General features: G+C 40.3%; 1 pseudogene; it reads right to left on the bottom strand.

The window, feature by feature from the left end:
- Nucleotides 1-649: 649 nt before the first annotated feature.
- Nucleotides 650-753, bottom strand: LOC120942186 (annotated as a pseudogene).
- Nucleotides 754-13,812: the final 13,059 nt, after the last annotated feature.

Here is a 13,812-nt window from a genome sequence, read left to right as displayed (position 1 = left end):
AAGTGGGGAAGAAGGAAGATGGGAGAGTGAGGAAAGTGACCAATGTGCAATACATTGGCCGGCCCTCCGGCCAGGAAACAAAAATTCCTCTGGTCCTAGCCAAAAGGCCTGGCCCTAGAGGCAGGTGCTAAAAAAGTGTGTGTGGAGATAAGTGACCAAAAAGGTGCCACACGTTGAGTGTCCCTCACACACTCAGTGCAATGTATGGCACCCCTGGACTGCCACTCCAGGGGCACTATCTCCACAGGCTTTTCAATGGACCCTGGTCCACGGCCCGGACAGTCACGGCCCCCTTCCCACCTCAACCAGAAAGGATCGGGAGCTACCGGAGGCTCAGGGAGAGTGCCCATACACCTCTTTCGCTCCTTACCTAATTATACTCGAGAGGCACTAACTACACACTAGACCTTCCCCCGAAGGGTCGGGCCAGCTTTCCTTCTCGAGAAACTGGTAAGGCGGTTTAGGAACCGCATCAAATCCAGGCCAGAAGGCCAGGGCCCCGGCCTTCCGCTAAGATCTCATGCCTCTCCGCTCTCACCAGGAGCACCCTTCCAGATGGCTCAGACTTGACTAGTGGCCTGCCCCCAGTACTGTCGGGTAGCATGGCATAGCCCCTGCTGAAACCATCCTTCCAGGTGCCTATCACATCATTGGATTACATCCGCCCTCTACTAAAGAAGTGCTTCAGTGTCCGCCGAAAACTGATAAGAACAGATACTACACTTGATCTTAGCCAAAAGGCCGAGAAGCGACATTTTCTGTGCAGTTTGCCATGCTTTGGAAACAGGCAGATGTGAATGGAGCCTCATTGTTCTTGTGTAAATGCACTAATTTCCCTTTCAGGCCCCATTCACACCTAATGTAGTGAGAGGGCACGTTTTTTGATGCGTTTTTTCCACAACATGCAAAAGGGAGCCCATTGATTTCCCCCTATGCCCTTTGACATAATGCCATGCCATGGGACATTTTGGCGTGTTGAAGTTTGCACACTTTTTACTGCGTGTTTTGCTGTGTTTGTTGCTTGTTTCTTCATGCAGCAAAATGTGTATTTGCTTCTGTGTTTTGGGTGCCCTTTACCATAATGTCACTGAAATCTTGACTAGTAAATTTGTGTATAAAGGTGGCCAAACACTATACAATGTGATTGTACAATCTCTGTACGATCTCCTTTAGATTTACTAAAACTATATAATAGGAGGAGCCATGTAGCTATCCAATCGGGCAGGTCCTTGCACTACATAGTTGATGGAAGCTCTTTATTTTCGCAGGTTCGTTTTTCATCAGTCATAACGCCATACAATTATTTGTGTTTGAATAATGTTGTAGAACTTTTTATTTCAATTTTGCCATGTTCACCTATCAAATGCTATGGATCTATTTGTATTATTGCTCTTTTCCTTGTCAAATCTGAATTCAATTGGGGAATTGGATTTTATACTATCATTATATGCCAACTCCCTTTCTGGGTAGGGTTAAATTGTATAATTGTATGCTATGTCCTTCTCATTTAGCAAGATGCTATGAACAAGGCCACATGCCGAAATGATCACTGGTATGCCATAAATAAAGTCTTTCACAGAATTTTGGAGTTGTCGGCTTTCTCTACTAATTTCATATTGTATCCAGTGGATGGAGGACACTGTAAGGATTCCATCACTTTATCAAGCATGTGTTCCCTTGTTAGAGCACTGCTATTTGCTTTTTGTATCTGTGTAGATCTAAAGATTGTACAACCAGATTGTATAGTGTATGGTGAGCTTACATGACTTCCAGGACACACTTCTCCTGTTTTCAATACCTGTTCAAATATTTTATTGAAAGCAACAAAAGTTTTAGTACAAAGGTACAAGTAAGAGTGCAAGAGGTACATTTGTATAGCTAAAGCACGGAAAACACCATGTTGGGTCAAAAAAGGGTACATAGGAAACATCAAAGGGAGGATAATCTGCTATACAAAAGTAGTCTGAAATTCTAGGCATAAACAACATATGAACAGTCAGGGAGAAAAAAAAGGGAGGGGGGAATAAGAGGGAAGCATGTGCATTATGCAGGGCTCCCATACATGCCCAAGTAATTAACAGAGGGAGCTATTTAGCACCCCAACTGGGGACAATACCAAAGAGCTTAAGAGTACTGGGAGACTGCAGGTTGGGAAGAATAAGGGGGTGTACTAAGGGGAATGCCTAGCTAGGAGCTCAAGCTACTTCTCTCCACCGGAAAAAGGCTTCTTTATCAGATCAACTGTTGCAACGTCAAGATCTGATATACTGGAACCAAATGTGCCAAGTTAGGATTCCGCCAAACTTGAAGGGCATACAAAAAGAAGAAAAGGCCTCCGCATAGTGTAAATCCAAAAAAGCTAGCAAGCTTTACTAAGAAAAAAAGTTCCAAAAACAAAACTTAAAATATGAAAAAGATAAAAGTATATAAAATATAAAATGCTTCCGAAATAGGCAAAAAGAGAGGGTTCGCGTGGTATAGGCAGCTGGAGCTGACGTGCGGACCCGATGCTTTTCAGTCTTAACCAGACATCAACTTTAAGACGAAACGCTTAATTTGTCACTTGGGAATAGCTATATTCCATAATCTCACTTGTGTCATATTTACCATTGATGGATTGTTCCATTTATTCACATTCACAGCGCTACACTTTATATTTTATTGCACTATTACAATTTTTGTCTGATTGTTGTGTTTAGCAGCTGTTTTCTTCGTTTATCGCAATATTTGATTTTTTTTTGGTGGTATTTTTTTTTAAATTCTATATTTTATTGTTTTTTAATCGATTTTATACAAACAAACATACTTCAATTGCATACGTATCACATATATAACATATCTCAAATCGATTCTGCAATAGAAGGAATTTACAGAGCATTTCAGTTCCAAATTTTTTCCTTTTCTAGATATACTGACGGTATAGATCATCTTCATCGTCCTTCTTATTTATCAAACCGGCACAACAGAAAACAAAAACAGAACAAAAACAAACCAACCAAAAAAAAAAAAAAACAGAAGAAGAAATAAATATTCCTCTATTCTGCCTCCGCCAGCGCACAGCCATATTCTCTAGAGCAGACATACGCTGACCATGTTGACCATTTTTTATTAAACTTCTCTTCTCTGCCTTGAATAGTAGCACTACCTCTTTCCATAGTATATATTTCAGCTACTTTTTTAAGCCACTGCGAGACAGAGGGAGATGATTCCCACTTCCAGAGAGCTGATACACATGACTTGCCTGCATTCAGAAGGTGAACGGTCATCGAATTACTATATTTACGCCTTTTTGGTGGTATTTGATCACCTCGGCGGTTTTTATTTTTTGCGCTATAAACAAAAATAGAGCGACAATTTTGAAAAAAATGAAATATTTTTTACTTTTTGCTATAATAAATATCCCCAAAAAATATATTAAAAACGATTTTTTTCCTCAGTTTAGGCCGATACCTATTCTTCTACATATTTTTGGTAAAAATTGGTTTGCGCAAAAGTTATATCGTTTACAAAATAGGGAATAGTTTTATGGCATTTATGGATCAGTGATCTTTTTGATGACAGAGACATTATGGCGAACACATCGGACACTTTTGACACATTTTTGGGACCATTGTCATTTTCACAGCGATTAGTGCTATAAAAATGCACTGATTACTGTGAAAATGACACTGGCAGTGAAGGGGTTAACCACTAGGTGGCGCTGTAGGGGTTAAGTGTTCCCTGCATAGTGTTTCTTACTGTATGGGGGATGGGCTCTGTGTCACATGACACTGATCTTTGCTCCGAGTACACGGAGCCAAGATAAGTGTCATTCTCACTAGGCAGAGCAAGGAGATGCTTGTTTACACAAGCATCTCCCCACTCTATACCTCCGTGAGACGATCGCGGGGATCCCCCTGGCGATCGAGTCCGCGGGACCCGCAGTCCGACTCATGGGGAAGGCAGCAGGGTTGCGAGCGGCAGGCATTTAAAGGGCCATGTACAGGTACGTGATTATGCCTGTCCGTGCCATTCTGCCGACGTATATATACAGTGGGCGATCCTTAAGCGGTTAATGGAGGAGTATTCAACAGGACACTGAGGCTGAGTATAGAAGAAATAGAAAGCTTTTTATTTTCTGCAAAAGAGGTACATTAACCACTTGAGACCCGCGCTATAGAAGAAAGACGTCCACAGCGTGGCTCTCAAGTGCCGGGTGGACGTCCCTGGACAGCCTGCTATTTACATTCCCCGCGCGCACGCCACTGGAAGCGTGCAGCGGGGAAACACTGTGCCCGGCGCATCGCTGAGAAGCCGATGCGCGTGCCTGGCGGCCGCGATGTCCGCCAGGTTCCAGCGATCGTTGGTGACAGCAGGGACGTGGAGCTCTGTGTGTAAACACAGAGCTCCATGTCCTGTCAGGGAGAGAGGAGACCGATGCTGTGTCCCTTGTACATAGGGACACAGCATCGGTCACCTCCCCCAGTCAGTCCCCCTCCACACACAGTTAGAATCACTCCCAGTTTACACATTTAACCCCTTCCTCACCCCCTAGAGTTAACCCCTTCACTGCCAGTCACATTTATACAGTAATCAATGCATTTTTTTAGCACTGTTCGCTGTGTAAATGTGAATGGTCCCAAAATAGTGTCAAAAGTGTCCGATATGTCAGCCGCAATATCGCAGGCCTGACAAAAAAAAAACCGCAGATCGCTGCCATTACTACTAAAAAAATAAAACATTTAAAAAAGTTCATAAATCTATCCCCTATTTTGTAGGCGCTATAACTTTTGCGCAAACCAATCAATATACGTTTATTGTGATTTTTTTTTTACAAAAAACATGTAGAAGAATACGTATCGACCTAAACTGAGGAAAATTTTTTTACATTTTTTTTTTAAAAATTGGGATATTATTATAACAAAAATAAAAAAATTGAGTTTTTTTTTCTTCTAAATCTTCTGTCTTTTTTTGTATATAGCGCAAAAAATAAAAATAAAAACCGCAGAGGTGATCAAATACCACCAAAAGAAAGCTCTATTTGTGGGAAAAAAATTATAAAAATATAATTTGGGTAAAGCATGGTATGACCGCGCAATTGTCATTCAAAATGCGTCAGCGCAAAAGCTGAAAATTGGTCTGGGCAGGAAGGGGGTTTAAGTGCCCAGTAATGAAGTGGTTAATGGTATATTGGTACATAGGAAAGGATTTAGAGGGGGAATAAAAAGACTTTCCTGATCTTTAATGATGGGAAGTGAAGCAAAATAGATTGTTAAACTTCAGAGTTAGAAGAAATCAGTTCTCTGCAAAGTACCTTAATGATACCTTAAATTGCAGGTTTACTTTTCAAATAGCAATATCAGCCCTTGCCATTTTTTCTTTCTTGGTAGATGAGTTGTATGGAATTTTTTTTTATAGTAAGTAAATTGATGTTTTTGCTTTTCTAAGGTAATAACTATAATGTAACAGCAAAAATGTCCATTTTAATTTGGTAATGTGGGTCTAAAAAAAATTATAATGCTGTGTTAGAAGGTTTGTAATTTGTCATTTTTCTTTCAATTGGCTAGGTTGTTATATAATTCAACTACAAATCTTACTTTTTGGAAGATGTGAATAGATTGTAGCCTTTCTGTCTTACTTTATTTGCAATTAGTCTTGGAGAATACGGTGTGCCAGTGAACAATTTCAAAATGCCAATTTCCAGTTTAGTGGTATTTCACATTGGAGTTGCCTGTCTCCATAGAAACACAGATGAAGCATGCAGCAGTATTTTGCAATCTCGCTTTTCTCATTAACAATTTACATGGTACAGTAAATGGAAAAAAATCTGAAAGAGAACAAAGTTCTGGATAAAATAATGAAAAATAGTAGGTGCGCACAAAATGTCAGCATTATTAACATTCCCGTTACAGTATACATTACAGAATGGAATGACTGAGAGGGGCACCGTGTCTTGTAAATCTAGGTAGCAATTTTCTTGAAGCGCATGCCATTTTTTTCACCAAATAAACACTGCACTCATTTTATGAACTTTATTGTGGTTTTAAAGTGTTACTAAACCCAGGACCCTACACTAACTATATCTGGTCCCCAACATGGAAATGCAATTATTTTAGTAAATATAAACTGCTAAATACCTTTTTTCATCAGCAGTTATAGCAGTCTTGTGACTTCTATCAGTGCAGACACTGATAGAAATCACAAGACTGCTATAACTGCTGATGAAAAAAGGTATTTAGCAGTTTATATTTATAAGCTTTAACCAGAGTTAAAGCTTGTAAGAGGAGTTTTCATTCTTCTCTGACTGTCCTGTGAGGCTGCATGACCTCTAAAACTTCGTACACATGACCGGTTTTCCTGCCAGGAAAACTGCCAAGAGAGCTTTTGGCCCGAAAAAACAGACGTGTGTATGCTTCCTCGCAGTTTTCCCGACAGGAAAACAGCCGGGAATCCCCGGGGGGAAAAAGAGAACCTGCTCTCTATTTTCCCTTTGGGATTCCCGGCGTTTTTTCCCCCCAGATTTACTAATACTTTCCAATGAGAAACACTGCGAGGCAGTGCTAATGGAGCATACACACGGCCGGGTTTCCCGGCCAAAGCTCTCATGGCAGTTTTCTGCTGGGTTCTTGGCTTTCCACTCGATTTTCCCCGCTGACATTTTACCGCCGGGAAAACCGAGCGTGTGTACAGGGCTTGACTTTCTGTCTGGGCCCTGTGCTGATCAAATGCACCCTCCCAAAAAATAAAAAATTCTCTAGCAATACACAGCAAACTGAGCATGTGCCAAGTGCCCCAAGGCTCTGTACTATCATCAGATGGATTGGTGTCAGTAAAAGAAGGGGAGGATCAGAGAAGACAGGATCAAACAGCCTTTTTAGACAATGCGCAGGATTATCCCCTTAGGTTTCACAGTGAGTATAACAAGCATGCCTTACTGCATATACAGACTGATTTTACTGTTGTGGGTTTAGTAACACTTTAAATTATGGCTGCCATACAGCTAGCAATGCTCATTAAAATATTTACGAAGACTTTGCTAAAACATAGATTGATGAACTCCTAATTATTATGCCACTTAACTCTTCTTAAATTGGTCCTGAACGCAAAAAGTAAAGATTTTCCATCTTATAGGGAACATCTAAAAATGTTAGGTGTGCCTAAGCAGCACTCTGTACAGTACCCTTGAGTTCTTACTAAAAATGGCACATTCTGTGCCTTGTCCTTCATAGCTGTGCTGTACATCTGCAGTTTGAGATGACCTATTGTAAGCCACCACTGCCTGTGACTTCTAATCTAACAAGATTTGAAATGGTATTTGGTGATGTTACCACTGTGCTGCTTATTGTTCTCCTTGCTGGAGAGGCAGCTCTACCTGAGGATATGAAGTGCAAGGATATCCATGCTTCTGGTTCATTCATTCTGTGGATCTAAACTATCTGCAACTCTCCTGCTGGTTGCCGAGTATCCAAAATCTTGCAAAAAAAATGCCCCTGTTCTCTGCTAGAACATCATCCAGTGCTTCCCATGATTTTAACAGAAGAATGATGACATCTGTAGTACAAGAGCTGGGGGTAATGTAAGTATATATACTAGTTTTATTCTCTACAGTTTTTTTTACTTTTATACTGATACAGTGAAAGCTCGGTTTAAGAGTAACGCGGTTAACAAGCGTTTTGATTTGTGAGCAACTTTCTTTTTTAAATTCTGACTCGGTTTGCCAGTGGTGACTCGCAAGACAAGCAGAATTCAACCTAATAGGGCCTACAGTACCACATTTGGCCTGAGGTGCAGGGGCGCCGGAGCCGAGCAGAGCTGAACAGCGACGATCGCAGCCGTTCGGCAATGCTTGGAAAGACACGGAAATACTCAGTTTCCGAGCCTTTCCGACGTTTGCCGAGGTCAGCCGACGTGTCCTCGGGCCTTTTTCAGCCATTTTCGAGTCTCTCCGGCCCTCCCCCCACCTCTGGCCGCATGCAGTATTGCATCCCATTGAAGTCAATGCGGAACAAATTATTTTCATTTCCATTGACTTGAATGGGGAAACTCGCTTTGATATGCAAGTTTTTTGGATTACGAGCATTCTCCCGGAACGGATTATGCTTGTAATCCGAGGTTCAACTGTATTTAGTGTATGGGAAAATGGGTCCTGATCTATTGATTAAACCTTGCTCTTCACTGCAAAGCCAGCTTTATTGTTGAAGTCCTGGTCAGCAGGCAGAATCCAAACAGGTTGACCCCTGCTGAAGGCTACTTTCACACTGGGGCGGGGGACATTAGTGGTAAAGCGCCACTAATTTTAGCAGCGCTTTACCGCTGATATAGCTGCAGTTTTTGGCCACTAGCAGGGTGCTTTTACCCCCTAATAACGGCCGAATAAATGGTTAAAAGCGCCCGCAAAGTGCCACTGCCAAACCACCTTGCAGGCACTTCAGCAGCGGTGTCTATTGATTTCACTGGCAGGGGCAGTGTATACAGCATCCCCGCACCGCCCAAAAGATGCTGCTTGCAGGGCTTTTTCTAAAGTAAGACAAGCGCACGGCCCCAGTGTGAAAGCACTCGGGCTCTCACACTGGGGCTGCAGGGGAGGTGTTTTTCAGGTGCTTTATAGGAGCTATTTTTAGCCCAAAAGTGCTCGAGAAACGCCCCAGTGTGAAAAGGGTCTTAAAGACTACTGTAACAGTCAGTTGTAATGGTAACAACATGTAATTTTTTTTTTAAACATACAGTTCAGTACAGGTTTAGTATAATCCAATAATGCTCATCTAAAAGCCTGCATAAGATCCTCCTAGCTGCTCCTGGAGCCTACTAAAAAGAGCCTTGGTAGAACCTAGTTTACTTTTCATTGACAGCAATAGTTTCTTTCAACCACAAAAGTATAGAATACAAGGCGACAAATTTTACATGAATTTCAATGGCAGATATTACAATTTGTACCATCTTATTATTTTGCACTGCAAACAATTCCAGACCCCATAGAAAAAATGGAAAAAACGCGCTAAAAGTACTAAAAAGAGAACAAAAACAACAACTGTAACACAAATGATAGTATAGTATAGTATAGTAAACAATCGGTACAAGAGCAAAAATAATAAGAAAGGAAAAATCGCGCTGCCCCTTAACTAAGTGAAAACTAAATAAAAAAATCACCAAATTAAGAGTGTCAAAGGAACAAAAACAGTGATATACAGTCGTATGCAAAGTTTAGGAACCCCTGACAATTTCCAAGATTATCATTTATAAATATTTGGGTGTTTGGATCAACAATTTCATTTTGATCTATCAAATAACTGAAGGTCACAGTAATATTTCAGTAGTGAAATGAGGATTATTGGATTAACAGAAAATGCACAATATGCATCAAAACAAAATTAGACAAATTAGACAAAATTAGCAAAAATGTAGGCACCCTTGTCATTTTGTTGATTTGAATACCTGTAACTACTTAGCACTGATTAATTGGAACACACAATTGGTTTGGTGAGCCTTGAACTTCATAAACAGGTGCATCCAATCATGAGAAAAGGTATTTAAGGTGGCCAATTGCAAGTTGTTGTTCTCTTTGACCCTCCTCTGAAGAGTGGCAACATGGGGGCCTCAAAACAACTCTCAAATGACCTGAAAACAAAGATTGTTCTACATTATGGTTTAGGGTAAGGCTACAAAAAGTTATCACAGAGATATAAGGTGTCAGTATTCACTGTGAGGAACATAGTGAGGAAATGGAAGACCACAGGCACAGTTCTTGTTAAGGCCAGAAGTGGCAGGCACATAAAATATTGGAGAGGCTAAAGCGAAGGATGGTGAGAACGGTCAAAAACAGCCCACAGACCTCCTCCAAAGACCTACAGTACAACATCAACTTGCTGCAGATGGTGTCACTGTGCATCCTTCAACAATTCCGCGAACTTTGCACAGGGAAAAGGTGTATGGCAGAGTGATGCAAAAGAAGCCTTTTCTGCACACATGCCACAAACGGAGGTGCTTGAGGTATGCAAATGCACATTTGGACAAGCCAGCTTCATTTTAGAATAAGGTGCTGTGGACTGATGAAACAAAGATTGAGTTATTTGGTCATAACAAGGGGCGTTATGCATAGCGGCAAAAGAACACAGCATTCCAAGAAAAACACTTGCTACCCACAGTAAAATTTGGTGGAGGTTCCATCATGCTGTGGGGCTGTGTGGCCAGTGCCGGTACTGGGAATCTGGTTAAATTTGAGGGTCGCATGATTTCCACTCAATACCAACATATTCTTGAGAATAATGTTGAGAAATCAGTCACAAAGTTGAAGTTACGCCGGGGCTGGATATTTCAACAAGACAATGACCCAAAACACGGCTCAAAATCTACTTGGGCATTTATGCAGAGGGACAAGTGCAATGTTCTGGAATGGCCATCCCAGTCCCCAGATCTGAATATCATTGAACATCTGTGGAGTGATTTGAAGCGGGCTGTCCATGCTCGGCAACCATCAAACCTCACTGAACTGGAGATGTTTTGTAAAGAGGAATGGTTCAAAATACATCCATCTAGAATGCAGACACTCATTACAGGCTATAGGAGGTGTCTAGAGGCTGTTATTTCTGCTCTACTAAATATTGATGTGATTTTTTTGTTGGGGTGCCCAAATGTATGCACCTGTCTAATTTCATTTTAATGCATATTGTGCATGTTCTGTTAATCGAATAAACCTCATTTCACTACTGAAATAATACTGTGACCTTCAGTTATTTGATAGATCAAAATGAAATTGCTGATCCAAACACCCAAATATTTATAAATGATAATCATGGAAATTGTCAGGGGTTACTAAACTTTTGCATATGACTGTATAGTATAGATGTGTAACCAATGACTTATGATAACATGTCAAGTCTGTCACTATTAAATGAATTAGTAGTGTAAAACATCAGTTGCCATAAAAAATCACATACCAAACAATAAACATGTGCCAATAGTGATATCTTGCAGAAAACATAAAAATGAAATAGAAATCAGTATATATGAATACTATATTAAAAAATATACACAATTATAATCATAAATGCTATATCTATATATGCTGTACACCCATGTCAAGATCCAAAATCTGATGAAAAAGTGTGTCCAAAAAAAAGTGATGAATCCTCCACCAGTGAATAATGATGGCTCCTTACCGACTTGCCCTGATCCCTTATGACAGGGGTTCGTTAAGCACATGTAATTAGAAGTCTCACTTCCACAATGCAGAACAGGAAAACTCAATCTTAAATCAGTGGATCTCATCCAGCGTGAAGTTGCAAATCACCAGTATAAGTACCTTACATGAAAAAGATAATAACAGCTCCACATTGCGCATTACAAGTATAAAACAAATATTAGAAAAAGTGTATTGCACTTACAACATAGCAGAAAAATAATGCCTTAATCTGGTGTGCCGGCCGGTACACAAGTTCCAGACACCCATCCTGCTGGGGGATCATATTGTAGCTAGAGGTGACGACAGCGCACTGGTTAAGGGGCAGCGCGAATTCCAGAACAGCAGCAAATAAGCTTGCAGGAATATTTACCATCTCCTACTCTGCTCAATACTAAAAATGAATGTTTTTTGTTTACAGTATTTTTCCATCTTCACCTTTTTTAAATTTATATGTTGTAACCATGGTTGATCTGACCACAAAACAGCCCTGTATGGCCTCTAAACTACCCATTGATTGTAACTGTAAGTCTGGCCATATATTATAAAATGTTCTTGTACTATTATCCTTTAAATTTACCAAAACTAAATACTATGAGGTCAAACCTAAACACTTTCAGTATGTATTTGTCAGGAGCGTGTGTGTTCCTGCTCTATCATAGGTGCTGGTTCCAGCATCCTGGTTTTGGCTGTGGCATGCTCCTTGTTTGTCTGTCCACCTGCAAGGTGATTGAGGTGGTCAAACTGTGATTTTACACAGCGGGGCCCGCAGACTCAATGTCCGCCTGCACCCGCTGATCGTTCAGTACACTGACAGAATGACAATCTGGCTATGTAAACAAGGCAGATTGTCATTCTGTCAGTACAGAAAACATTGATACTGTGTTCCTGTAAAAAAGAAACAATGATCCATGTCTTCCACTAGTAAAAGCACCAGCCCCACTACACTGACACATCACCTAGGCACACAGTTAACCCTTTGATCGCCTCTGATGTTAACCTCTTCTCTGCCAGTGTTATTAGTACAGTGACAGTGTATACTTTTAGCAATGATAACTGTAATAATGTCACTGGTCCCCAAAAAAGCGTCAAAGGTGTCAGTTAGGTGTCTGATTTTTCTGCCCCAACATGGCAGTCCCACTATAAGTCATTCATTTTTTTACTAGTAAAAAAAAAACATCCCATAGTTTGTAGACTCTACACATTTTGTTTTTGTCTGAATTCGTTTTCGTCCGAAATTCGTTTTCGTCCGAATGCATTTTCGTCTGAATATCAGGTATTTTCGTTATCGTTTTAACAAACGAAAACGAATGCGCAGAATACGAAAACCGAAAGATCCGACATAAACTAATGCTTTATTTTTTCGTTTTCCTTGCAACAACAGTTCGATATAGATAGGAGATTCGACATGACGCTGACAATAACAATCTGTGTCTATCGAACCTGTGGTCGAATGGTCGAATGTGCCTAGCCTTAACTCTATTAGTCCAAGATTGTTCTACATAGAGAGAAAAGATTCGACATAGGGAGAAAAGATTCGACATTATAGAGAGAAAAGAGTCAACATTATAGAGAGAAAAGATTTGACATTATAGAGAGAAAAGATTTGACATAAAGATCAAAGATCAATGCTGGAATTGGGTGTGGGAAGTAAAATAAAAATAATGATGATGATGAATGTTATTGGCTGATTGTAACCAAAGAGGAGGAGCAGTAAAATAGCTAGAACTAACTCGACAATTCAACATGAACGACGAAGATTCGACAAAGCATCGAAAAACATACAAACGCCGAATCTGTCATTGAAGGCTTATGGTGTCTGTCGAAAGTTCTATGAAGATTCGACGGAGCAGTTAATTTGTATGGAGCTGCAATCGTACATTTTCGGTCAAATGCTCAGCCCATAGGCTATAGAAAAATTCTAATGTTGGTTGACTAGTAATAATTAATAAATATAAGTATTACTAGTTATACAACATTAGAATTCTACTATAGCTAGCTTGTAGGCGGAACATTCGACCGGAAATGTACGATTGCGGCGTCGTACAGTTTCGCTGCTTCATAGAATCTTCTTTAAACATTCGACAGACACTATAAGCCTTCAATGACAGATTCGACCTTAATTCATTCAGATTTTCGGACGAATGAAATTTCTAACGGAAAACAAAATAAATAAAAACAAATTTCGGGAGTAACTAAATAAATGTATTTTTCGGACGAAAACGAAATTCCGAAACGAAATATTTCAGTGTGCATATGTCTAGTAGACGCTATAACTTTTGAGCAAACCATTTAATATAAGCTTATTGGGATTTTTTTTTGCAAAAATATGTAGCAGAATACATATTGGCCTAAATTTATGAAGAAATTCGATTTAAAAAAAAAAAAATGGGTCACTTTTATTCCTATTGCAAGAAATGTAAACATCCCTTGTAATAGAAAAAAAGCATGACAGGACCTTGAAAAAAAAAAAATAATTTTCTCCTTTTAAGAGCTATGGGCGGAAGTGACGTTTGACGTTGCTTCCGCCCTCCCATGCCAAGGAGCTGTGCGGAGGCCATCTTCCCACATCCACGGGAGAGGATGCAATCGTCTCAGCCACTACCGGCGGGTCCAGTAAGTGGCGGAGATGACAGAACGCGGTGGGAGGGGGGTGG

Source organism: Rana temporaria, chromosome 5, assembly GCF_905171775.1.
Source record: "Rana temporaria chromosome 5, aRanTem1.1, whole genome shotgun sequence".
Classification (NCBI taxonomy): Eukaryota; Metazoa; Chordata; class Amphibia; order Anura; family Ranidae; genus Rana; species Rana temporaria.
Note: the sequence above shows the minus strand (reverse complement) of the source record. Positions and strands in the feature narration are given on the sequence as shown.